Here is a 24211-nt window from a genome sequence, read left to right as displayed (position 1 = left end):
AGACAGTTTGGTGGGAGGGGAGGGGCAGTGAGTTGGGGAGTGCTTATTGGTTGGGTCGTAGGTGAAATCATGGGGCGTCCCTGTCTTGTGCTGAGTCAGTTCTTGGGTGGGGGGAGTCACAAGATCAGATGGCTGGTTTCTCGATCCGGGTGGTGCTGATAGATCCATCCAGGGTAGAGTCTGCAAAACACCTCAAGCACTGATCTTAGGAGCAGTTTAGGGAGGGTCAGAATCTTGTAGCCTCCAGCTACGTGACTCCTAAACCATAATTTTAAATTTTGTGGCTAATGTTAGTAGTACAATCCCCGGGCAAGAAGGAAGTTTGTCCTGGGAAAGGGCTACTATCATCTTTGTTTTAAAAGATAAACTAAGTTCCTCTCAAAGTTAATTCAGCCTGTATCCAGGAATGAACAAGCACAGCTTGGAGGTTAGAGGCAAGATGGAGTCGTTTAAGTTGGACCTCTTTCACTGTCTCAGTCATAATTTTGCAAAGGCGGTTTCACTGGGGCAAGAGGAAGAGGCTGCTTACAGCTGAAGATAATCACCCAAAGCAACCAACTGTCTCAAGGACCGAGGGCAGTCAATATCTGTGAGGTAGCACCAAGCAGGCTGCTTAGGAAATGCTGATATAGTAGGCAAAGCGCGCATCTGCCTCTTGTAGACTCAGCCTTCTGTAATGAATATTATTTAAAGAGAATATCCTCAAGTAGTCATTATTGGTTTAGATATATTGTAAATAGCTTAATCTAGATTTTAAAAATTGTGTATTTACTTGTGATAGGTGTGAACTTACTCCAAAACACAGATGTGCAATACATATTACCACAATCTTGGAGTAGTGATGGAATGGTGAAAGGGAAATTTACACACTCCAGAATATTCAGGGAAGGACCCTGGTCTTCAGGCCATTGTTGCCACTTCATGGTCATTTGAAAGCAGGTGGTTCCACTCTCTCCATGCCAAGCTTGGGCAACTCTCCCAGTGCTCCCAAGCCACAATGCCTAGCGTCCACTCACTTTGGGATCCCATGTAGACTTTTTTTTTTTTTTTTTTTTTTTTGAGACGGAGTCTTGCTCTGTTGCTCAGGCTGGGGTGCAGTGGGGCGATCTTGGCTCACTACAACCTCCACCTCCCAGGTTCAAGCAATTCTCTCATCTCAGCCCCCTAAGTAGCTAGGATTACAGGCGCCTGCCACTATGCCAGGCTAATTTTTGTATTTTTTAGTAGATACAGGGTTTCACCATGTTAGACAGGCTGGTCTCGAACTCCTGACCTTGTGATCCACCCACCTCGGCCTCCCAAAGTGTTGGAATTACAGGTGTGAGCCACCGCACTGGTGGCTATATACCCCATGTAGGCATTTCTTCATCCACACATCGTTTGTAAGTGGGACACAGGTCTCTGCTAAAATCAAACCCTCTTCTCCATTCCTTTGGGGGCAGCTTAGTTTAATTCCTTGTTGGTTCCTTATGTATTTTTTCTTCAGGCCAATAATAAAAATGAACCCATTTTTAGCTTCTCACTCTTATAGTGAGAAGAGCCCAAATATAGTTTTCCTGATGGGTCTGGAACTATCTTTCCATTCTTTTCAATCTCTTAAATTGAGTGTCTAAGAATTAGACAGGAACTACTATATCAATAAACTAGCTTGCCTCTTAAAAAGAAAAGTCTCAACTGGGCACAATGGCTCACGCCTGTAATCCCAATACTTTGGGAGGCCAAGGTGGGTGGATCACCTGAGGTCTGGAGTTCGAGACCAGCCTGGCCAACATGGTAAACCCCTGTCTCTACTAAAAATACAAAAAATTAACTGGGTGTGGTGGGGCATGCCCATAATCCCAGCTACTTGGGAGGCTGAGGCAGGAGAATCGCTTGAACCCGGAAGGCAGAGGTTGCAGTGAGCTGAGATCATGCCATTGCACTCCAGCCTGCGCAACAAGAGCAAAACTCCCTCTCAAAAAAAAAAAAAGGGTCTCTACTTCAAGAACACATACCTATGGCTGAAACTTAAGAAATTACATGGTGAAATGTTATTCTGAATTAAAGACTTTTTAAAACTTCACTTACATACATGGAATGTGCTTTTACTCTCTTTAAAAAATTCTGTCATTCTGTCTTTATGTTAAAGTACAAGATACTCTAATTTCGGACAGATGCAAGTAATATGTACAATAATAAAGACTTTCCACATGCAAATGAGAAACAAACACTTTCTTTAAGCAAAATGAAACAGGCCTAGGAGTATAGGGGAGGAATAGAGCTATGTGGCATTCAAATGTGGGTGTGCGTTGGCCTAAGTCTAAAACCAGAGGTGGGCTGCAAGCAAACATGGCCTCTAATACCAGGAACTAAACTGGATTAGAACCAAGAAGAAGAGCTCATAGAAGGGTCAGTCTAGAAGGAAGAATAGGAAACCAGACTGGATGAAAACCCAGGGAGTGTTTGAGAATCTAGGTCATAAGAGGTCATTGAGCAGCTTCTCTCACCCTTAAGACTTGACCTAAGCCAATTTGTCCATTCAGGGACTGTCCATTTCTTATAGTAAAAATACTTTCAGAGATTAGAGATAGGAGGGAGTCATGCTTCCTCTTCTGCAACATTGTTATTGTGATTTATTATAATGAAAACTAATCTCAGATCTAAATTTTCCACACACCAGTATTAACAAATAGGCCAAAAGAAAGCAGTCGTACAAATGATTCCTATAAAGTCAGTGAAGTCCATACCCGTTTCTTGGCACTCTAACAAATACCTTGCATGGAAGATTCACTTGGATGTCAAAGCAACTTTATTTTCACAGAAGACAAGCTAACCTTCCAGTCACTTCAGGTGAAAGAATCCAGTATTAGGAAGGGTAACATGGAAGTAAACAAGTTCTAGACCTTGATGCTACTTAAAAGGCTGTTAGGCCAGGTGTGGTGGGTCATGCCTGTAATCCCAGCACTTTAGGAGGCCGAGACGGGCGGATCACTTGTCATGAGTTTGAGATCAGTCTGCCCAACATAGTGAAACCCCGTCTCTACTAAAATATAAAAATTAGCTGGGCATGGTGGTGTGTGCCTGTAATCCCAGCTACTCAGGAGGCTGAGGCACAAGAATCGCTTGAACCCAGGAGGCGGAGGTTGCAGTGAGCCGAGATCGCACCACTGCACTCCAGCCTGGATGACAGAGCAAGGCTCCATCTCAAAAAAAAAAAAAAAAAAAAAAAAAAGGCTGCTAGGCATCTGCCGGTATATCTTGAATACTGCTCATTTCACTATGAAAAAATGCAACATCACTTATGGTGCAGGTTCAGAAAGTGAGATATCTAAAGTTCTACACCTGCCTCCTTTGGAGGGTGGCCAACAGATTAAGGCCCTTAGATGTCTAGTTATTCACTCCGCCTCAGGTGTAGACTCCTGACCTGGGTGTTAAAAATGTTAAATAATTGTCCCCAGGGTGTGGATTAATTTACACACATACACTTCAAAATAGCATTTTTACTAGCGAATTCCAGACAAAAATCTCAGACACCTTTAGCTATTAATGTTTAAACCTAATTTCATATCTAACAGTATTTTTTTTCCTCCTAGGTGTGGGAGTAAGATTGATTTTAAAAATAGTTGCCATTAGTCAGAAATAGATAAAATGTAATATGCCTTACTATTAGTCAAGGAGCAGAAATTTTACTCAAAATAATTTAAGCAAAAACAATATTTAGTGGTTCATGTTCCTGGGGAGAATAGGGAAGGCCCTGACCGTAGCTACTCTGAACCCCGGGACTCAAGGGCATTGAAAGGTCTTCTCATTCTCTTTTTCTCTGCCCCTCTGCTTTGTGTGTATATCCTCACAGGTCTATTTCTCTGGGTTTTGGCCTCATTCTCTTCTATTTCTGCTAGTCCTTTTCATGAGGTGTGCAAGCCCCTCTGGCTTCACTTCATCTAGCTCTGTGACCCCAGAGCCAAAGGGCCCCTCGAGTACCTGTTGGGGAAGAACTTGGATTTTCTCAACTTGTGTCACCTGCCCTAATAATAATCCTTGGATAATTCCTCTGGCCAGGAAGTTGAGGTTCGGTCTAAATCTGGGTTGCTGACCTTATGTTTTGCGGGTTGGGGAGTACTGTTGTGAGAAGAAGGGTAAGGTGTTTGCTTTGGAAGCACATATACTAAAATTGGAACAGGCCGGATGTGGTGGCTCACGACTGTAATCCCGGCACTGTGGGAGGCTGAGGCGGGTAGATCACCTGAGGTCAGGAGTTTGAGACCAGACTGGCCAACATGGTGAAACCCCGTTTCTACTAAAAATACAAAAATTAGCTGGGTGTGGTGGTGTGCACCTGTTATCCCAGCTACTCGGGAGACTGAGGCAGGAGAATCACTTGAACCCAGGAGGAAGAGGTTGCGGTGAGCCAAGATTGCACTACTGCACTCCAGGCTGGGTGACAAAGCGAGACTTTGTCTGAAATAAACAAATAAAATAGGAACAATGCAGAGACGATTACCAAGGCCCTTGCACAAGGATGTCATGAAAATTTGCAAAGCAGTCCATATATTTTATCTGAAATGTTCTCATCACATACACACACACAAACATAACTATGTCAGGTGATGGTTAATTAGCTTGATTGTGATTATTCCACAATGCACACATGTATCAAAACATCAAGTTGTACACCTTAAATATATACAATTCAAATTTGTCAATTATACCTTATTAAAGCAGCAACAGAAGAAGCGGTGTTACCAAACTGCCCAATACTATAGTTGCCACAGCCCCGTCTGCCCTTCCTGTTCTCTTTTTCCTGCCTTTCTATACTTGGGATCTTTCACTTATGTGTGTTAAATTGGATGTTATGAAAAACAAGAAATATTCAAGCTTTCCATGCATTAAGATTTTGTAATATATAAACTTTGATCCACTTTATATTTTTCAGTGGATGGAACCATGTAGAAAAGCTGGCATCAGAATTTTCTGGATTTTTTTTCCTCAAGCGATACCACTAAAATGGAAACCTGAAGATTTTTATAAGCAAATGTAGGCTAACATTGATTCAGAAAAAGCCACCAATATGCTATAGTAGTGAATATTGCAACCAAAATGAATTTCCTTAATTATAATCGGGTGAATTTGGGACTAGGAAAAACAGCTTGTTTACACATTTAATCACCACCTATAGGTAAGAAGCTCAGAGATTTTCCAGGTGAATGATGCCCCTGATAAATATATCTCTGTCTTGGGGACAGTAAAATGATTCAACAAATGCCATATGTAGTGTTTAGCTCTTGAGGAGACCTATGGCCTAGTTGGAACATAGCCTGTGTGCTGTGCCTACTGGAGGGTAGCATGAACAGATTGCTGGTAATAGCTCACTCCACATAGTGTCTGTCAGATATAAAGTGCCAGGTCAAGTAGTGACCACATGCAATGTGGACACCATGATTTTTCCATTTCTCTCAGTTATTAAAAAGCTTTTAAGAGGCTGGGCATGGTGGCTCACAACTGTAATCCCAGCAATTTGGGAGGCCAAGGCGAGCAGATCACCTGAGGTCAGGAGTTCAAGACAAGCCTGGCCAACATGGCGAAACGCTGTCTCTACCAAAAATACAAAAATTAGATGGGCATGATTGCAGGCAGAAGAATCTCTTGAACCCAGGGGGTGGAGGTTGCAGGCGAGCCAAGATCACACCACTTAACTCTCAGCCTGGGCAAAAGAGCGAAATCTGTCTCCAAAAAAAAAAAAAAAAAAAGCTTCAAAGAGGAAAAAAGAGAACAAGTTTCAAGAACACTATCAGACAATAGTAAGTTGTGGTATGATACTTGACCATTACATTATGATGACTAATTTATAGCAGTGTGGATTTTAAAATGGACAGATAGTATCCTTTGCAATTTTAATTCTTTATAACAGAAACTGTTATAATAATTGATACACAACAATTTTCTGGCATGAAATTCCATCATTGAATATATTCTGAAGAGGAGTGCCATTATAGCAAAAAAAAAAAAAAAAAAATACTATTCTTAGATGAAAAATAGTGGCTGTGTGTAAGTAGACAAGACATATAAAGGTGGAACAGTGTGTAATAAAGTCAAAATTCTACTATGGCCTAGCCGATCACTAAGAATTGCACTTAGAGTACTGAAAACATACACTGTTGAGTGTGTGTGAATGATATACTAGGACCTTGTGACTCAAAGTATGCTATGGGATCAGCAGAATCAGTATCACCTGGGAGCTTGTTAAAAATGCAAGTTATTTGGCCCCACCCCAGACCTACTGAATCAGAAACTCTGGGAGCTGGGCCAGAAATCTGTGTCCTACAAGCCCTCCAGGTGCTCCCAGTGCATGCTACAGATTGAGAGGCACCATTCTAATTAGTTACAAGCACTCTCCTGATGCCTTGTAGAACTGCCCAAGCAAGGGACTTGAGCATGGAGAAGTACCTGATGTACAGGCTTCTCTTGCAGCAATAAATCAACTTAGTAGACCACCACTGTTGCAATGACTCCTTTCACCCAATGGTCAAACCTAGATGTTAGCTGGGTTAAAACAGCCTCATTTTCTTTACCACTTTTTTTTTTTTTTTTTTTTTTTTTTTTTTTTTGAGACTGAGTCTCACTTTGTTACCCAGGCTGGAGTGCAGTGGCATGATCTCAGCTCACTGTAGCCTCGACTTCCAAGGCTCAAGTGATCCTCCTGCCTCAGTCCCTCAAGTAGCTGGGATTATAGGCACCCACCACCACGACCGGCTAATTGTTGTATTTTTAGTAGAAACAAGGTTTCACCGTGTTGCCCAGGCAGGTCTCAAATTACTGGCCTCAAGCAATCCTCCCGCCTCAGCCTCCCAAAGTGCTGGGATTACAGGTGTGAGGCACCGTGCCCAGCTCTTTATTATTTATATATTAAAGACTAAGTTGTAGGAGGGTAGTTTTTGAACCAGTTATCAATTAGCATCAATAAGTATTTATTAAGTGTTATATTTTGTTCTAGGAGCAGCAAAATATATACAAAGTGACCTAAAAGATGATTGTTGTTTAGCCTGTGGTTAAGGAGAAAATATAAACTTGAAAAATTAAATGGCAATATCAGATAATAACACAAGAGTATTCCTAGGCATTATATGACTAATTATAAAATAAGGGGAAAATTCACTGAAAAGGAAGAAATCCCTGGGTTGAATAGGTCTGTGAAGACATCACTCAAGGTTCCTTCACTGAGCATATGTTTAGGAAGTAGCTTCTCCAGGAAGGGCCTTGGGCAGGTGCTGGAGAGAATGTGGAATTTGAACTAGGCTTCTGGAAAAGGCAATTCAAATGGCAGGGATGTAACAAACCAAAGGTATCATATGAGAGGTTTACACAGCAATTCTGGTTGCTCTGTCCTTGCATATCTCCAAGGAAACCTGGACCCATGATTTACTGTTGGTCAACCCTAGGTATGTGGCCCTTGGAAGGCTCTTTATGCTAATGTTGATTATTTTGTTGTATGCACCTAAAGCAATGAACCATGTCCTACTAGCTTGTCAGAATTGCTTTGCGCAGACATCAAGACTGATCATGCATGCCAGGTTTCATTATTAGAGCCCTGAGTTTCAGTTGTCAAGGATGGTCATGTAGCAGAATGTACTCATGTGACCAGACCTCCATAAAAGCCTTGGGCCCTGAGACTTGCATTGGGTAGAGAGATTCTGCTAGAAGGAAAGCATGTCTTGTGTGGCACTGGCTGGAAAAAACTCGGAAGTGTGTATCTGACCTCTCTGGATTTTACCCAATGCTTATCTTCTTTCTGCAATTTTTGCTGTCTGCTTTTTGCTGTAATAAGTCTTAGCCATGAATATAACCTGATATTGAGCCTTCTGAGTCTTTCTAAAAAAACACCAAACTAGGAGTGGTTATGGCACCCCTGAAATATGGCCTGTGACAAGATGCAAAATACACATGAATTTTTGGGAAGAAACAATAAATATTAAAATCCGATGGGAAAAGTCAATTCTTGATTGTTGAATCTTGGTAAAGAATGTAAAGGTGTCCATTGTACTATTTATTTTTCTTCTTCTTTTTAATTTTTATTTTATTTTATTTTTTTTGAGACAGGGTCTTGCAGTCACCCAGGCTAGAGTGCAGTGGCACAATGATGGTTCACTGCAGCCTCAACCTCCTGGGCTCAAGCAATCCTCCCCCCTCAGCCTCCTGAGTACCTGGGACTATAGGTATTTGCCACCACACCCAGCTAATTTTTGTATTTTTTGTAGAGACAGTCTCCTTATGTTGTCTAGGCTGATCTCAAACACCTGAGCTCAAGTTATCCTCCCACCTGGGCCTCCTAAAGTGCTGGGATTACAGGTGTGAACAACTGCACCTTGCCTCATTGTACTATTATTTAAAGTTTCCTGTAAGTTTGACATTTTTCAAAACATAAATTTATGGAAAAATGAGTAGTATTGAGCAAATAGTACTAGTAGTTGAGAAGTCAATTATCATATGCATGCATGGACATATGTGTGTATAGAATCATAGAATTGTATGTTATCTTGAAGAATAATCATTTTACACTTTACCGTTTAGTCAAGCCTGTCCATCTTTTCCTATGTTTGCTTGGATGTGTGTTTTCTATTCTTTTTTTGACCACATACTCCTGCCTCAGGCAGATGGGGGGCCCTGAGTCCCTGGGCTGGAAGTGGGCCTGAGGCTGTGGTGAATGGGGCCAAGAGAATCATTACCAGGTCAGTTTCCTATGGGTTTCTGGGTCAGTAATGCCGAGACCAATAGTCCAGGGTCAGGATGCCAAATTCAGACAGGGCAATAAATAAATAAAAAGAGGAAGCTCTAATTCAAAGTTAATCATTCTGACAGAGAAGGCAATGCAAAGAGAGTTCAAACAGTCAGACAAGCCAGGAGTGATTCCTGAGAAAAAAATGCACATAGTGCCAACTTCCTTTTTTAACTGGTTCCTGCCACAGCTAAAGTCGGGGGCATATGCTAAAGTGAGTGATGCAGCTGGGGAGTGCACAACTGTATTCTCACAGAGTTTTCTCTCAGCCTGAGATTGACTGAATATTCACTTACAGTTTCTCCTTCTTTTTATTATTTGAGATTTTACATTTAATTCTTTTTTATGCATTTTCTGCTTATGTATTACATTTAATTCTTTAATATCTCTAGTTAGAAAACTGCATTTATATATGGGTAAGATTGGTTTCTACTGTGCTAGCTTCCTTGGTTTTATTAATAAGATACGCATAGTGGTCAAGAACATGAATTCTAGGCTGGGCGCCACGGCTCACGCCTGTAATCCCAGCACTTTGGGAGGCCGAGGCAGGCGGACCACCTGAGGTCAGGAGTTCAAGACTAGCCTGGCCAACATGGCAAAACCCTGTCTCTACTAAAAATACAAAAATTAGCTGGGCATCGTGGTGCGTGCGTGTGATCCCAGCTACTCAGGAGACCGAGGCAGGAGAATCGCTTGAACCCAGGAGGAAGAGGTTACAGTGAGCCAAGATCATGCCACTGCACTCCAGCCTGGGCGACAAAGCAAGACCTTGTCTCAAAAATAAAATTAAATTAAAAACAAATAAATAAATAAATAAAATAAAATAGGAACAATGCAGAGAAGATTAGCAAGGCCCTTGCACAAGGATGTCATGAAAATTTGCAAAGCAGTCCATATATTTTATCTGAAGTGTTCTCATCATGTACACACACAAAAACATAACTATGTCAGGTGATGGCTAATTAGCTTGATTGTGGTGATTATTCCACAATGCACACATGTATCAAAACATCAAGTTGTAGACCTTAAATATATACAATTCAAGTTTGTCAAATATACCTTATTAAAGCAGCAACAGAAGAAGCGGTGTTACCAAACTGCCCAAAACTGTAGTTGCCACAGCCCCGTCTGCCCTTCCTGTTCTCTTTTTCCTACCTTTCTATACTTGGAATATTTGGCTTATGTGTGTTAAATTGGATGTTATGAAAAACAAGAAATATTCAAGCTTTCCATGCATTAAGATTTTGTAATATATAAACTTTGATCCACTTTATATTTTTCAGTAGATGAAACTGTGTAGAATAGCTGGCATCAGAGTTTTCTGGATTTTTTTCCTCAAGCAATACCACTAAAATGGAAACCTGAAAATTTTTATAAGCAAATGTAGGCTAACACTGATTCAGAAAAAGCCACCAATATGCTATAGCAGTGAATATTGCAACCGAAACGAATTTCCTTAATTATAATCGGGTGAATTTGGGACTAGGAAAAACAGCTTGTTTACACATTTAATCACCACCTATAGGTAAGAAGCTCAGAGATTTTCCAGATGAATGATACCTCTGATTATATCTTATCTTGTGGACAGTAAAATGATTCAACAAATGTCATATGTAGTGTTTAGCTCTTGAGGAGACCTATGGCCTAGTTGGAACATAGCCTGTGTGCTGTGCCTACTGGAGGGTAGCATGAACAGATTGCTGGTAATAGCTCACTCCACATAGTGTCTGTCAGATATAAAGTGCCAGGTCAAGTAGTGACCACATGCAATGTGGACACCATGATTTTTCTACTTATCTCAGTTACTAAAAAGCTTTTAAGAGGCTGGGCATGGTGGCTCACACCTGTAATCCCAGCAATTTGGGAGGCCAAGGCGAGCAGATCACCTGAGGTCAGGAGTTCAAGACAAGCCTGGCTAACATGGCGAAACTCTGTCTTTACTAAAAATACAAAATTTAGCTGGGCGTGGTGGTGCACACCTGTAATCTCAGCTACTCGGGAGGCTGAGGCAGGGAGAATCATTTGAACCTGGGAGTCGGAGGTTGCAGTGAGCTGAGGTCATGCCATTGCACCCCAGCCTGGGCGACAGAGGGAGACTCTGTCTCGAAAAAACAAAAACAAAAACATGAATTCTCAAGTCAGACTGCTTGGGTCCAAATATTGGCTCTAGCACCTAATAGACGCATTAACCTCTTCATGCCTCACATTTTTTTTCTATGAAATGCAGATAAAAATATTACCTACCTCCAGGTATTGGAATATCAGTAGCAATGAACATGCTTGATGCCAGATCTTGTTTTATATATGCAATTTTACAAAAGAAAAAAGAGAAAAGGAAATAGGACAGCCAGGGGCATTGGCTCACACCTATAATCCTAGCATTTTGGGAGGTCAAGGTGGGAGGATCACTTGAGCTCCGGAGTTCGAGACCAGTCTTGGCAACATGGCAAAACCTCATCTCTACTAAAAATACCAGACAATAGCCGGTTGTGGTTGTGCACATCTTTAGTCCCAGCTACTTTGGAGGCTGAGGCACAAGAATCGCTTCATCCCGGGAGGTGGAGATTGTAGTGAGCCCAGATCGCGTCACTGAACTCCAGCCTGTGCAGCAGAGCAAGACTCTATCTCGAAAAAGAGAAGAAAAGAAAATAAAAACCAGAATTTTGGAAGAAATGTCTGGTTCCAGGACTGGAATAGAGAAAAACCAAGATCTGCCTGGAACATGTCATGATGCCAAAAAGTAAATACTGAAAAAATGATGGGGCATGTTGAAAAAACATAGGAGCCAACTTGAAGCAGATCCCAAGACAAATCAGGGACAATTTAAGCAACAAAATAAATAATGATAGTAATAGGTTGTAACTCATGGAATAAAACAAATATCCATATGTCCAGAGTGATAACAAGTGAACAAATAAATCATTGGGGGAGTGGAGGAAGTTGTTCTTTACAGTAGAATTCCAAGTAATAAATGATGAAGAAGTGATGGAAACAAAATTACCATTTGCCAGACACTAGAGTAAAAATTGTTTCAGGCGAGACTCATTCACAAATGCTAAAACTGGTGGGCTAAAAGGAGAAATGGGATTTTTTATATAGTGTCACAGTATCTCCCCAGAAGACATTTATTAAATGACACAGGGAAAAATAATGTTACGGTAGAGAAGTCTGGCAGACGCTACCTTAATCAAGTATCTAAGTTAATATTGCAGCCATGAGGCCAACATATATAACCTGATTTTAATCAAAAAGAAACATCAGACAAACCCAAAGTGAAGGACACTCTACAAAACTATTGGCACACACTCTTCAGAATTGTGAAGGTCAGAAAAGATAAAGAAAGATTAAGAAACTATCCCAGATTAAAGAGTAAGAAGATAAATAAATGCATTGTGTGATCTTTAATAGCATCCTGATCCAGGAAAAGGGGCACATAAGGCCAGTTGACAAAATTTATATGCAGTTCATAGATGAATTAGTGGCATTTACTAGTGTTATTTTCTTGATTTTGATCATTTTACTCAATTATGTAAGATTAAACATTTGAGGAAGTTGGGTGAAGAGTATACAAGAATTCTTTGTACTATTTTTGCTATTCATTTGTAAGTCTAAAATTATTTCATGATGAAAACTTTAAAAATATATATTAATATATATATTCCTGTTTACAAGTCTTTCCAGACTCTTCTAATATATATATTAGCAATAGACACATTTGTATATAGATAGAGCTTTGTTTTGATTTGTTTTACAGAAATGGAATTGCATTATACATGACTCTTTTGTGTTTCCACTCAACAACTGTATTAGCTCCTTTTTGGGTGTTGGCTTATCTCACAAAGACCTAGCTTGCTTCCTCCTCCTTAAAGAGGCTCCAGACAACCATATCTCTACTATATGATATCATTCCTTGGTCACAGATAATCAGACCACGTGTGGACATCTGACCCAAACTGGGACATCAGATTCTTTCTACCAGGAATTTGAAACTGGGACCATAATATTCTTATTCAGACTGAGCTATTCTCCTGAGTGAAAGAAATTTTAAAACTTCAAAGCTGAGATACAGCTGTAACCTGATGTATGAATTGAAAAGTAGAGACAGTTGCAAGGCAGAGAAATGAGACCAGAGAAGCAGGGGCAGGATATGAGAAGGCACTTCCTGGGAACCTAGTGGATAACCATTTTCTTATCTCATGCTCTTTCTGAGGACTTCTGCCGTGGGATTCCACAAGACACATTTGAATCCTTGTAATACATTTCCTTCAAGGCTCATGCCAGCTCTCAAGAGGCAGAGCTCACATCAGTTATATTTTCAAAACTAATTTGAAGCAGGGTGCGGCGGCTCATGCCTGTAATCCTAGGACTTTGGTAGGTTGAGGCGGGTGGATCACTTGAGGTAAGGAGTTCTAAACCCGCCTGGCCAACTTGGTGAAACCTCGTCTCTACTAAAAAAAAAAAAAAAAAAAAAAAAGTAGCTGAGCCTGGTGGCGGATGCCTATAGTCCCAGCTACTCGGGAGGCTGAGGCTGGAGAATCACTTGAACCTGGGAGGCAGAGGTTACGGTGAGCCAAGATTGCAACACTGCACTCTAGCCTGGGTGAGAGAGCGAGACTCCATCAAACAACAAAAAACCAATTATAAAAAATTGTGATTATTTATGTAAAGAATTGCTGGCCAGGTGCGGTGGCTCACGCCTGTACACAGCACTTTGGGAGGCTGAGGCGGGCAGACCACTTGAGGTCAGGAGCTCAAGAGCAGCCTGGCCAACATGATGAAACCCCATCGCTTCTAAAAATACAAAATTAGCTGGGTGTGGTGGCACACACTTGTAATCCCGGCTACTGGGGAGGCTAAGGCAGGAGAATCGCTTGAACCTGGGAGGCAGAATTGCAGTGAACCAAGATCCTGTCATTACACTCCAGGCTGGGGAACAAGAGCGAAACTCAGTCTCAAAAAAAAAAAAAAAAAAAGAAAAAAGAATTGCTAACTAGGTACTGATGAACTGAAAGTGCTAAAGGAAAACACTTGTTGAATAAACAATTTTTCATTGAAAAATTTCTGTAGAAAAATTACATGAATAGTACAAAGGAACACCTGTATACCTTTCAACTGGATTGACCAACTGACTTTCTCCACGTTTACTTTTTTTTTTTTTGAGATGGAGTCTCGCTCTCTCACCCAGGCTGGAGTGAAGTGGTGCAATCTCGGCTCACTGCAACATCTGCCTCCCGAGTAGCTGGGATTACAGGTGCCCGCCACCACGCCCAGCTAATTTTTGTATTTTTGTAGAGATGAGGTTTTACCAGCCGGCTAGGTTGGTTTTGAACTTCTGACTTCAGGTGATCCACCTGCCTTGGCCTCTGAAAGTGCTGGGATTACAGGTGTGAGCCACTACACCTGGCCTATTTTCTTCTTTTTTAAAACGCTTATTGATGAATCATTCAGACACATTTAAACATCACTTTTGAAGATTTCAAAAGTTTCTATGAAAAAAGTCCTTTTGCATTAGAGATGCATATTGGAAGTATTTGTGGCTGAAATGGCATGTCTGAGGTTTGCTTTAAGGTACATCAGCAAGGCCAGGTGCTAGGGCTCACGCCTGTAACATCAACATTTTGGGAGGTCAAGGCAGGATGATCACTTGAAGCCAGGAGTTCAAGACCAGCTTGGCCAACATGGCAAAACCCCATCTCTACTGAAAATACAAAAATTAGCTGGATGTGGTGGCCCATGCCTGTAATCCCAGCTACTTGGGAGGCTGAAGCACATGAATTGATTAAATCCAAGAGACAGAGGTTGCAGTGAGCAAAGATTGCACCACTGCACTTCAGCCTGGGCAACAGAGTGAGACTCTGTCTTAAAAAAATAAAAAAATAAAAATAAAGTACATCAGCAAAAGGAGACAAAAAGTGGGGGAGGGAGGTGTAAATAGATAAAGCAAAATCAGCAAAATAGTAACCACTGTTAAACCGAAGTCATGGGTTTATTATACTATTTTATCTACTTTTACGTATGTTTGAAAATTTACAAACTGAAAAGTAAAAAACTATTTCGTTTCAAAAAATAGATCAAATTGGAACCATTTGGCATTATATTATGTAAAATCCAGCTCTTGGCTGGGCATGGTGGTTCATGCCTGTAATCCCAGTACTTTGGGAAGCTGAGCGGGGAGGATTGCTTGAGCCCAGGAGCTTGAGAGCAGCTTGGGCAACATAGCAAGACCCCATCGCTAAATCAAGAAAAATTTAAAAACAAATTAGCCAGGCATGATGGTGCACGCCTGTGGTCCAAGTTAGTCAGGAGGCTGAGGTGGGAGGCTTGCTTGAGCCCGAGAGGTCAAGGCTATAGTGCACAGTGATTACACCACTGCATTCCAGCCTGGGCAATGGAAAAAACTTGAATGAATGAATGAAAGAAAGAAAGAAAGAAAGAAAGAAAGAAAGAAAGAAAGAAAGAAAGAAAGAAAGAAAGAAAGAAAGAAAGAAAGAAAGAAAGAAAGAAAGAAAGAAAGAAAGAAAGAAAGAAAGAAAGAAAGAAAGAAAGAAAGAAAGAAAGAAAGAAAGAAAGAAAGAAAGAAAGAAAGAGAGAGAGAGAAGAAAGGAAGGAAGGAAGGAAGGAAGGAAGGAAGGAAGGGAAAGAAAAAGAAAGAAAGAAAGAAGGAAGAAAAATCAAGGTTATATTAGCTTTACATAAAGAGTTATAAAATGTTTTCTCTTTTTTTATTCTTTGAAAATATATACTATATTGTCACAGGATCTTTGGGGTATTGCTTTTCTGGCCAGAAATCTCTGCAGTCGGTGGCACCTTTGCCCAAGTTATTGTCCTGTGTCCAGGAAGAATGAGGAACACAGACAAGTGAAAGGTGAGCAAGATGAAGAGGAGCTTTATTGAGTATTAGAACAGCTCAGAGGAGACCTGTAGTGGGTGACTCCTGTCTGCAGGCAGGTTGTCCTGACAAACATTCAGCCCTTAGCAGAGAGGGTGGCTCCTCTCTGTAGCTGGTCATCCCATTGTCTGCAGCTCTCAGTGGAGAGGAGGCCTTGGAGAAGGTAGCTCCTCTCTGCAGCTGGTTTTCCCACTGTCTGCCCTGCTGTTGTTGAGTCTAGGGGTTTTTATGGTCTTCAGAGGGGCAAAATGCATGCTGATTGGTCCACGGGCAGCCATGGGTGAGCCCAGGAAAAGGTGCCATGAGTTCTGCCTCCAGTACACAGGACTGGCAGCCCAGCCCCCAGCTTTCAGGCCTTCCCCTGCCTAAAGATGGGGCTCCACCAGGTTCCTGCTCCCTTCTTCCCAGGAGCCTCTCTGCCTCCCTCTGCTGTTCATGTTTCACAGGCTATTCATGCCAAGGGACACCTGCAAGCCAATGCTGAGCTGCCCTCAGCCTCCCCTCGGCTTCCCTCCTGCACTCATGGGTGCCCAAAGTCTGGAAGGGACTGAGGCAGCAGGGGGCTGGCATGTCAGGGCTTCCCCAAGCACGTGCCCACCTGGCTGGACTGTGACAGTTCCTGGACTTGGCCCCAACCTTGCTCCACAATTGCAGCGGGTACTGGGAACAAGGAGAGGCCAGGCAATGGGAGCAGGCACTTCGATCCTGTGGGGTGCCTTCCTGGGCCCCCAAGAGCACAGAGATGCCCAGGTCCGAAACCAGGCTTGGGCAGCTGCAGCTGCACCCAGGGAGATCTTGCCTCGCTAACTCAGAAGGGGTGAGGCTCCTGTTTGTCCCTGGCTCCCGCCAGCTCCATGGAGTGTGCAGTCCCAGCCACACCTCCGAGATGGGAGCAGGCACTGACAGCAGGAGAAACCAGGCAATGAGAGCAACCTCTTCTGAGCCTGCAGGGGGAAGGGAGGTCTTCCTGGGCACTCAAGACCACAGAGATGCTGGAGTCTGGAACTGCACCAGAGCAGCTGCAGCGGCACCCAGGGAGGCTGGGCAGTGCCTCCCTCCTGCAGCCATCATGGCAGCAGCCACTCTAGATGGGCTGCTGCTGCCACCAGTATTAGTTTCCTATTGCTGCCGTAGCAAATTACCACAAACTTAATAGCTTGAAACAATGCAAATATATTATCTTTCAGTTCTGGGGATCAGAAGTCCAAAATAGGCTAGCAGGCTGTATTCCTTCTGGAGGTTCTGAGGGAAAATCTGTTTCCTTGCCTTTTCCAGCTTCTACTTCTAGAAGCTATCTATATTTCAAGGTTCCTGATCCCTTTGAAGATCTTCTATCTTCCGAGTTGACAGTATAACATCTTCAAATTTCTCTCACTCTCTAACTGACACATTTATCTCCTTTTATAAGGGCCCTTGTGATTGCACTGAGCCCACCTGGATAATCCAGGATACTCTTTCCATCTCAGGATCTTTAATGTAGTCACATCTGCAAAGTCTTTTTCCCCTTGGAAGGTAACATATTCAGTTTTCAGGGATTGGGAGATGTATACCTTTGGGGTACTATTATTCTTTCTACAAAATATATGTAAGCTTGGTATTATTTCTTCCTTAAATGTTTGGAAGAACTTACCAGTGAAACCATGTGGGACCGAGGTTTTATTTGTGGGAAGGTTTATAATAATACATTTAAGTTATTTAATACAAAATAAACTCTTCAGGCTTGGCGTGGTGACTTGTGCCTGTAATTCCAGCACTTTGGGAGGCCAAGGCATCAAACTCTTGGCCTCAAGTGATCCTTCTGCCTCAGCCTCCTAAGTAGGTGGGACTGTAGGCACATGTCACCATGGCTGGCTTTGATCACTGATCTTTGATGTTACTATTTTAATTGTTTTGGGGCACCACAAACCACATCCATATAACATGGTGAATTTAGTCAATAAAGGTTGTGTGTGTTCTGACTGTCCCACCAACTGTCTATTCTCCCTTCTCTCTCTCTCTCTGTCTCCTCCAGCCTTCCTGTGAGACAACAATATTAAAATTAGTCTATTTAATAACCCTACAACAGCCTCTGAGTATTCAACTGAAAGAAAGAGTTGGATGTCTCTCACTTTAAATCAAAAGCCAGGAATGATTAATTTTACGACTAAGATTAATGTTAGTTGTCATTTTCTCAAAGCATGTTAAAAGCCAAGATAGGCCAAAAGCTAGCCTCTTGTGCCAAACAGTCAAGTTGTGAATGAAAAGGAAAAGTTCTTTTCTTTTTTCTTTCTTTTCTTTTTTTTTTTTTTTGAGACAGGGTATTGCTCTGTCACCCAGGCTGAAATGCAGTGGCATGATCATGGCTGACTGTAGCCTTGACCTCTGGAGCTCAAGCCATCTTCCTACTTTGGCCTACCCCAAGTAGTTAGGACCACAGACATGAGCCACCATGCCTGGCTAATTTTTTAATTTTTCGTAGAGGCTGGGCCTCTGCGTGTTGCTCAAGGTGGTCAAAAGCTCCCGGGCTCAAGCAATGTGCCCACCTTCGCCTCCCAAGGTGCTGGGATTACAGGCGTGAGCCACTGTACCGTCTAAGAAATGTTTTTGAAAGAAATTAACACGCAAATAAGAAAGTGAGAATGTGAGAAAGTGAGAAAGGCTGTTGCCAATATGGAGAAAGTTTTAGTGGTCTGGATAGATCAAACCAGTCACATCATTCCCTTAACCTAAGGGAAGAGAGTTAGCAAGGCCCTAACTCTCTTCAGTTCTGTGAAGCTGAGACAGGTAAGGATACTGCAGAAGAAAAGGTGGAAGCTAGTGAAGGTTGGTTCATGAAATTTCATGAAGAAGCTGTCTCCATAACATAAAAGTGCAAGGTGAACAGCAAGTGTTAATACAGAAGCTGCAGCAAATTATCCAGAAGACCTAGCTAAGATTATTGATCAAGGTGGCTACACTAAACAACAGATTTTTAATGTATATGAAACAGCCTTCTATGAGAGGAAGATGCCTTCTAGGACTTTCATAGCTAGAGAGAAGTCAATGTCTAGCTTCAAAGAACAGACTGATTTTCCTGGAAGGGGCTAATGCAGCTAGTGACTTTAACTTGAAGCCGATGCTCATTTAGCATTCCAAAAATTTTAAGGCCTTAAGAATTACGCTAAATTGGTGTGTGCGCCTAATCTCAGCTGGTCCACCCAAGACCCGCTGAGCACGTACCCTAGTCCCCCAGGCAGCCCCTTATCCGCTCCGACAAGATGAAACAATCATGAACCAGGAAAAACTCACAAACTGCAGGCACAAGTGCGCATTGGTGGGAAAGGAACTTCTCGCAGAAAGACGGTGGTTCATAGAGCAGCCGCAGTGGATGTTAAAAAACTTCAGTTCTCCTTAAAGAAGTTAGGGGTAAACAGTATCTCCGGTATTGAAGAGTCGAATATGTTTATAAACCAAGAAACAGTGACCACTTTAACCACCCTAAGGTTCAGGCATCTCTGGCAGTGAACACTTTCACCATTCATTACAAGCCATGCTGAGACAAAGCAGCTGACAGAAACGCTACCCAGCATCTTAAACGAGCTTAGTGCAGGCAGTCTGACTAGTTTAAGGAGACTGACTGAAGCTCTGCCCAAACAATCTGTGGATGGAAAAGCACCACTTGCTACTGGAGAGGAGGATGATGATGAAGTTGCAGATATTGTGGAGAATTTAGATGAGGCTTCCAAGAATGAGGCAAACTGAATTGAGTCAACTTCTGAAGATAAAACTTGAAGTTACTGGGAGCTGCTATTTTATATTATGACTGCTTTTTAAGAAATTTTTGTTTATGGATCTGATAAAATCTAGATCTCTAGTATTTTTAAGCCCAAGCCCCTTGGACACCGCAGCTCTTTTCAGTTTTTGCTTATACGCAATTCATTCTTTGCAGCTAATTAAGCCAAAGAAGTCTGGGAATCAAGTTTGAAACCAAGGTTAATAAAGTTCTTTGCCTAGTTAAAAAAAAAAAAAAGAATTATGCTAAATCTACTCTGCCTGTGCTCTATTAAAGGAGCAGCGAAGCCTGCCTGACAGTACATATGTTTATAGCATGGTTTACTGAATATTTTAAGCCCACTGTTGAGACCTGCTGCTCAGGAGAAAAAAGATTCCTTTCAAAATAACATTGCTAGGGCCCAGTGCAGTGGCTCACACCTGTAATCCCAGCACTTTGGGAGGCCGAGGCGGGCGGATCACGAGGTCGGGAGTTCGAGACCAGCCTGACCAACATGGTAAAACCCCATCTCTACTAAAAACACAAAAATCAGCCGGGTATGGTGGTGCATGTGTGGGTAATCCCAGGCACTCAGGAGGCTGAGGCGGGAGAATCACTTGAACCGAGGAGGCAGAGGTTGCAGGGAACTGAGATCGTGCCATTGCACTCCAGTTTGGGCAACAGAGTGAGACTCCATCTAAAATAAATAAATAAATAAAAATCACACTGCTCACTGACAATGTACCTGGTCACCTAAGAGCCCTGTTGGAGGTATACAGGAGATTAATGTTTTCATGCCTGCTAACACAACATCCATTCTGCAGCCCACAGATCAAGGAATAATTCAACTTTCATCTTTTTATTTGTTTGGAGAAAAACTCTTAAAGTGTTTTTTCCCTCTGTTTTCACACCACAACAATCAACACACAAGGCTTCTGTGGCTCAGTGTGTGGGGATTTTTCCCCACCAACAAGCAGTGAACACCAATCTGACACTACCTGGAGACAGATCAGATCCCACAGGTTGAAGGTTCAGTCCTCAAGACTAATCCCCAAGCTTCAGACATACGTCACAAGTCTGGGCCTGGTGAACTTCTGTCTTCAAGTTGGAGTCCCCCACAACCCTTCTTCGGGATCAATTGATTTGCTGGAGTGGCTCACAGAACTCAGGGAAACATTTATTAATACACTTACTGGTTTATTATAAAGGACATTACAAAGGATGCAGATGAAGAGAAGTATACAATGAGGTATAGGTGAAGGAGCACAGAGGTTCCATGTCTTCTCTAAGTGCACCATACTCTAGGAACCTCCACATATTCAGCTATCTGGAAGTGCTCCAAATCCTGCTCTTTTGGGTTTCAAAGAGGTTTTGTTACATAGGCATGATTAATTAAACCATTGGCCATTGGTGTTCAATTGACCTTTGTCACCTTATCCCCTCATCAGAGGTTGGGGGATGGGGTTGAGAGTCCCAATCCTCTAATCATGCTTTGGTCTTTCCAGTGACCACTCCCACCCTGAAGCTATTATTCAACATCAGCTGTACAAAAAGACAGCACTTCGGAGATTCCAAGGATTTTAGGAGTTGTGTGCCAGAAAATGGGGGAAAAAACCCAAATATATATTTCATTATGTCACATTAAGAAATACATTTTATAATGCTATAGCTGCCAAAGATAGTGATTTCTGTGATGGTTCTGGAAAAAATACATTGAATACCTTCTGGAAAGGGTTCACCATTCTAGATGCCTTTTAGAATATCCATGATTCATGGGAGAAGGTCAAAATATTAACATTAACAGAAGATTGGAAGAAGTTTATTCCAACCCTCATGGTTGATTTTGAGGGATTCAAGACTTCAGGGAAGAAGTAACTGTGATAGAAATGGTAAGAGAACTAGAAATGGAGCCTGAAGAAGTAGTTGAACTGCTGCAATCTCATGATAAAACTTGAACGAATGAGTAGTTACTTCTTATAGATGAGCAAAGAAAGTGGTTTCTTGAGATGGAATCGACTCTCAAGTGAAGATGCTACGAACGTTGTTGAAATGACAACAAGGACTTAGGATATTCCATTAAATTAATTAATAAAGCAATGGCAAGCTTTGAGAGGATCAACTTCAATTTTTAAAGAAGTTCTACTGTGGGTACAATGCTATCAAGCAGCAGCTCATGCTACAAAGAGCTCTTTTGTGAAAGGAAGAGTCAATCAATGTAGCACACTTCATTACTGTCTTATTTGAAGAAATTACCACAGCCACCCTAACCTTCAATAACTACCATTCTGATTGATTAGGAGCCAGCAACATCGAGACAAGACCCTCCACCAGCAAAAAAATTTTGGCTTATTGAAGGCTCAGATGATCATTAGCATTTTTTAGCAAGAGTATTTTTAATGCATGTATATACATCTTTTTTATACATAATGCTACTGCACACTTAATAGACTATAGTATAGTATAAACATAATTTCCTGTGCACTGGGAAACCAAAAAATTTGTATCTCCTGCATTACTGCGATATTCGCTTTATTGCAGTGGTCTAGAACGAAACTACTCCAAGGTGTGCCTGTACTTCAAATCATGATGTCTTAATTTGTTTTCTTAAAATATATCTGTATGTGTATCCTAAGCAGATAAATCAAGACATGATTATTCATATTATTAGAGGCAAGTGAAGTTTAGAGAGAGGTCTCCATACTAGACCATATTTATTTCTCTCTTTGAACTACTGTGGTTGTTACTGTTTACACTATCCCCTTGCTACTCAAAGTGTAATTTCAGAGGTATTCCTGTAATTGTAATATAATGCCAGCGTATTTTTTAAATGTTACCAAACATAACAAACCTTATTTCAGGAAAATCGAAATACCATCAACAAATGAAATGTGAAATAATGCCCTTGATAGTAATTTCTTTTCCTTTCTACCAATAGAGGGCAACATGAACAAGTTGCTGACTTGATGGTAGTGTTCAAACCTCCTGTCTCAGCAAAGTTCAAAACAGACAGTATTAAACTTGTGACAAACAAAAGCAGTACAGGTTGAAACTATAAAATGTTAGTAGGAGGAGCTTCTGTCTGGTTTCTCTGCCTAGAGCCTCACCTCTTTCCAATCCCCCTACTATAGTGCTGCTAGAAATTCCTTTCTAAAAGAGAAATCTGATATCATTCCCTTGATTTTTTTTTTTTTAAAGCTCAGTTGTACTCTATGATCCACAGGATAAAAGGCCAAATTCTTTAGTGTGATATTTGGGTTTGTTCCCAATATGACTTCAACTTTCATTTCTCACCATTGTCCACATTTGGAAGCTTCTTTAGCCACGCCAAGCTACTCATGGCTCCCCAAACACAATATACTCTTCTAGACCTTGATGATGCTTTGCTTTGGTGGTTCTTCCACCTGAAATTCCCTGTGCTTCCACTCCCCATTAAACACTTACTTTTCATTCAAGGCCTGGCTCAAAAGTCATCTGTCTGTGGAGACTTTCTTGACTCCCCATTGTTGAACCTTGTTTCTCCCACAAATAGCATATATTACAGATAGAATTGTTTTAGAATAATCAGTTTGTATTCCTTAGCAGACTACAAGGTCTCTGAGGGTTCATGTGTCAAAAGAAAATGTCTTATTCATCTTCATGTCTCTAGTGCCTAGTATGCAGTAAATACTCATAATGTGTGTTTGTTGAATGAACAAAGAAAAGGAACTAAATGGAGAGTTCTCATACTGAACAAAACACCTTGTGTAAAATTTTAGACAGACATTGCAGCTAAGCCTTGTGGATGGTGCTCCTCACAAGTTCAGGAAGCATCAGATGTGACTAAAAGATTATTTTTGAAATATATAGATGTTTTTGGTGAATTTTAATTTCCCTGTTGCTTCTTAGCAGCCAGATTTTTTTGTAGTATAGTTAAGATGAAGGTTCTTTGGTGCAGAAGTACAGAGATATTATGTCACTTACAATTTAGAGAAATCCTGGTTGCACAAGGTCACCTATTTCTAAGCCAGGTGGAATTCTACTTTCCTGCTTCTCTGGAGACAAGGGATGATCTACAGTCTGTGTGTACGTGGCATACTCAATAACCAATTCCAGTCTCATTGATGCCTGTTTGCTGAGATTAGCATTCACACAGTGACAGAAGAAGGTATTCCTCTCATGATTCTACCTCAGACTTGTAAACTGCAGTACATTTAAAAACACATGATGTATATACCAGTAAGTAGACACAGCTGATGTTTTGCAGAGGTGATCATTGCTAAACCATCTGCCAGGTGTTGCAGTTGGTAAAAAAAAAAAAAAAAAAAAAAAAGAAAGAAAGAAATTAGTTCAGCAGGATTTGCTCTTCGCAAAATCATGTTGAGTTATGCCAATTCTATGTAATTTGATATGCTCTTGCTAATTGAGTAAGAGAAAAATGCTTTCACATTGCACTGCAGGAAAAATATGGCCATTGTCCTTATGACCCTTGTTAAAAAATACTCCATCATGAGTTAGATAGGGTTATAGTAAATAAAAACGAAAATAAAAAAGACTGAGACAGCTGAGGAATTCAAAATTGTGACTAAATCAAAACTGTTTGTAGCTACCATAATAAAATAGATATACTACTGCAATGTCTTACACTAAACAGAATGAGGAGGTTGAGATCTAAAACTAAGAGTAGGCTGCCTTCTGGGATCAAAATAAATCCAATCCAGAGCTTGGAGGTCTGTCTACTAGTAAATTTCCGTAAAAAGAGTGTAGGAGTTTGTGATCCATGACACAAATAATTTCTTCCCAATTCAGAGTCGAAATCCTCACATGATGAATGTATTGCAAAATATAGGCAATCTAGCTGATGATT

At 41.3% G+C, this 24211-nt stretch overlaps 1 non-coding gene and 2 pseudogenes across 1 annotated transcript; all 3 read left to right on the top strand.

Annotated features, from left to right (window-relative positions):
- The first annotated feature begins 4429 nt into the window (after nt 1–4429).
- On the top strand, nt 4430–4533 carry LOC119627392 (U6 spliceosomal RNA). The gene has a single exon (XR_005243591.1). It is a non-coding gene; the product is annotated as a U6 spliceosomal RNA (small nuclear RNA).
- Nucleotides 4534–9551: 5018 nt separating this feature from the next.
- LOC119623703 (U6 spliceosomal RNA) lies at nt 9552–9650 on the top strand (annotated as a pseudogene).
- A 6730-nt stretch (nt 9651–16380) lies between these two features.
- On the top strand, nt 16381–19491 carry LOC103220236 (transcription factor BTF3 homolog 4 pseudogene; annotated as a pseudogene).
- The last annotated feature ends 4720 nt before the right edge of the window (nt 19492–24211 follow it).

This window comes from Chlorocebus sabaeus, chromosome 14 (assembly GCF_047675955.1).
Source record: "Chlorocebus sabaeus isolate Y175 chromosome 14, mChlSab1.0.hap1, whole genome shotgun sequence".
NCBI classification, from domain to species: domain Eukaryota; kingdom Metazoa; phylum Chordata; class Mammalia; order Primates; family Cercopithecidae; genus Chlorocebus; species Chlorocebus sabaeus.
This window is presented reverse-complemented; position numbering and strand designations above follow the sequence as displayed.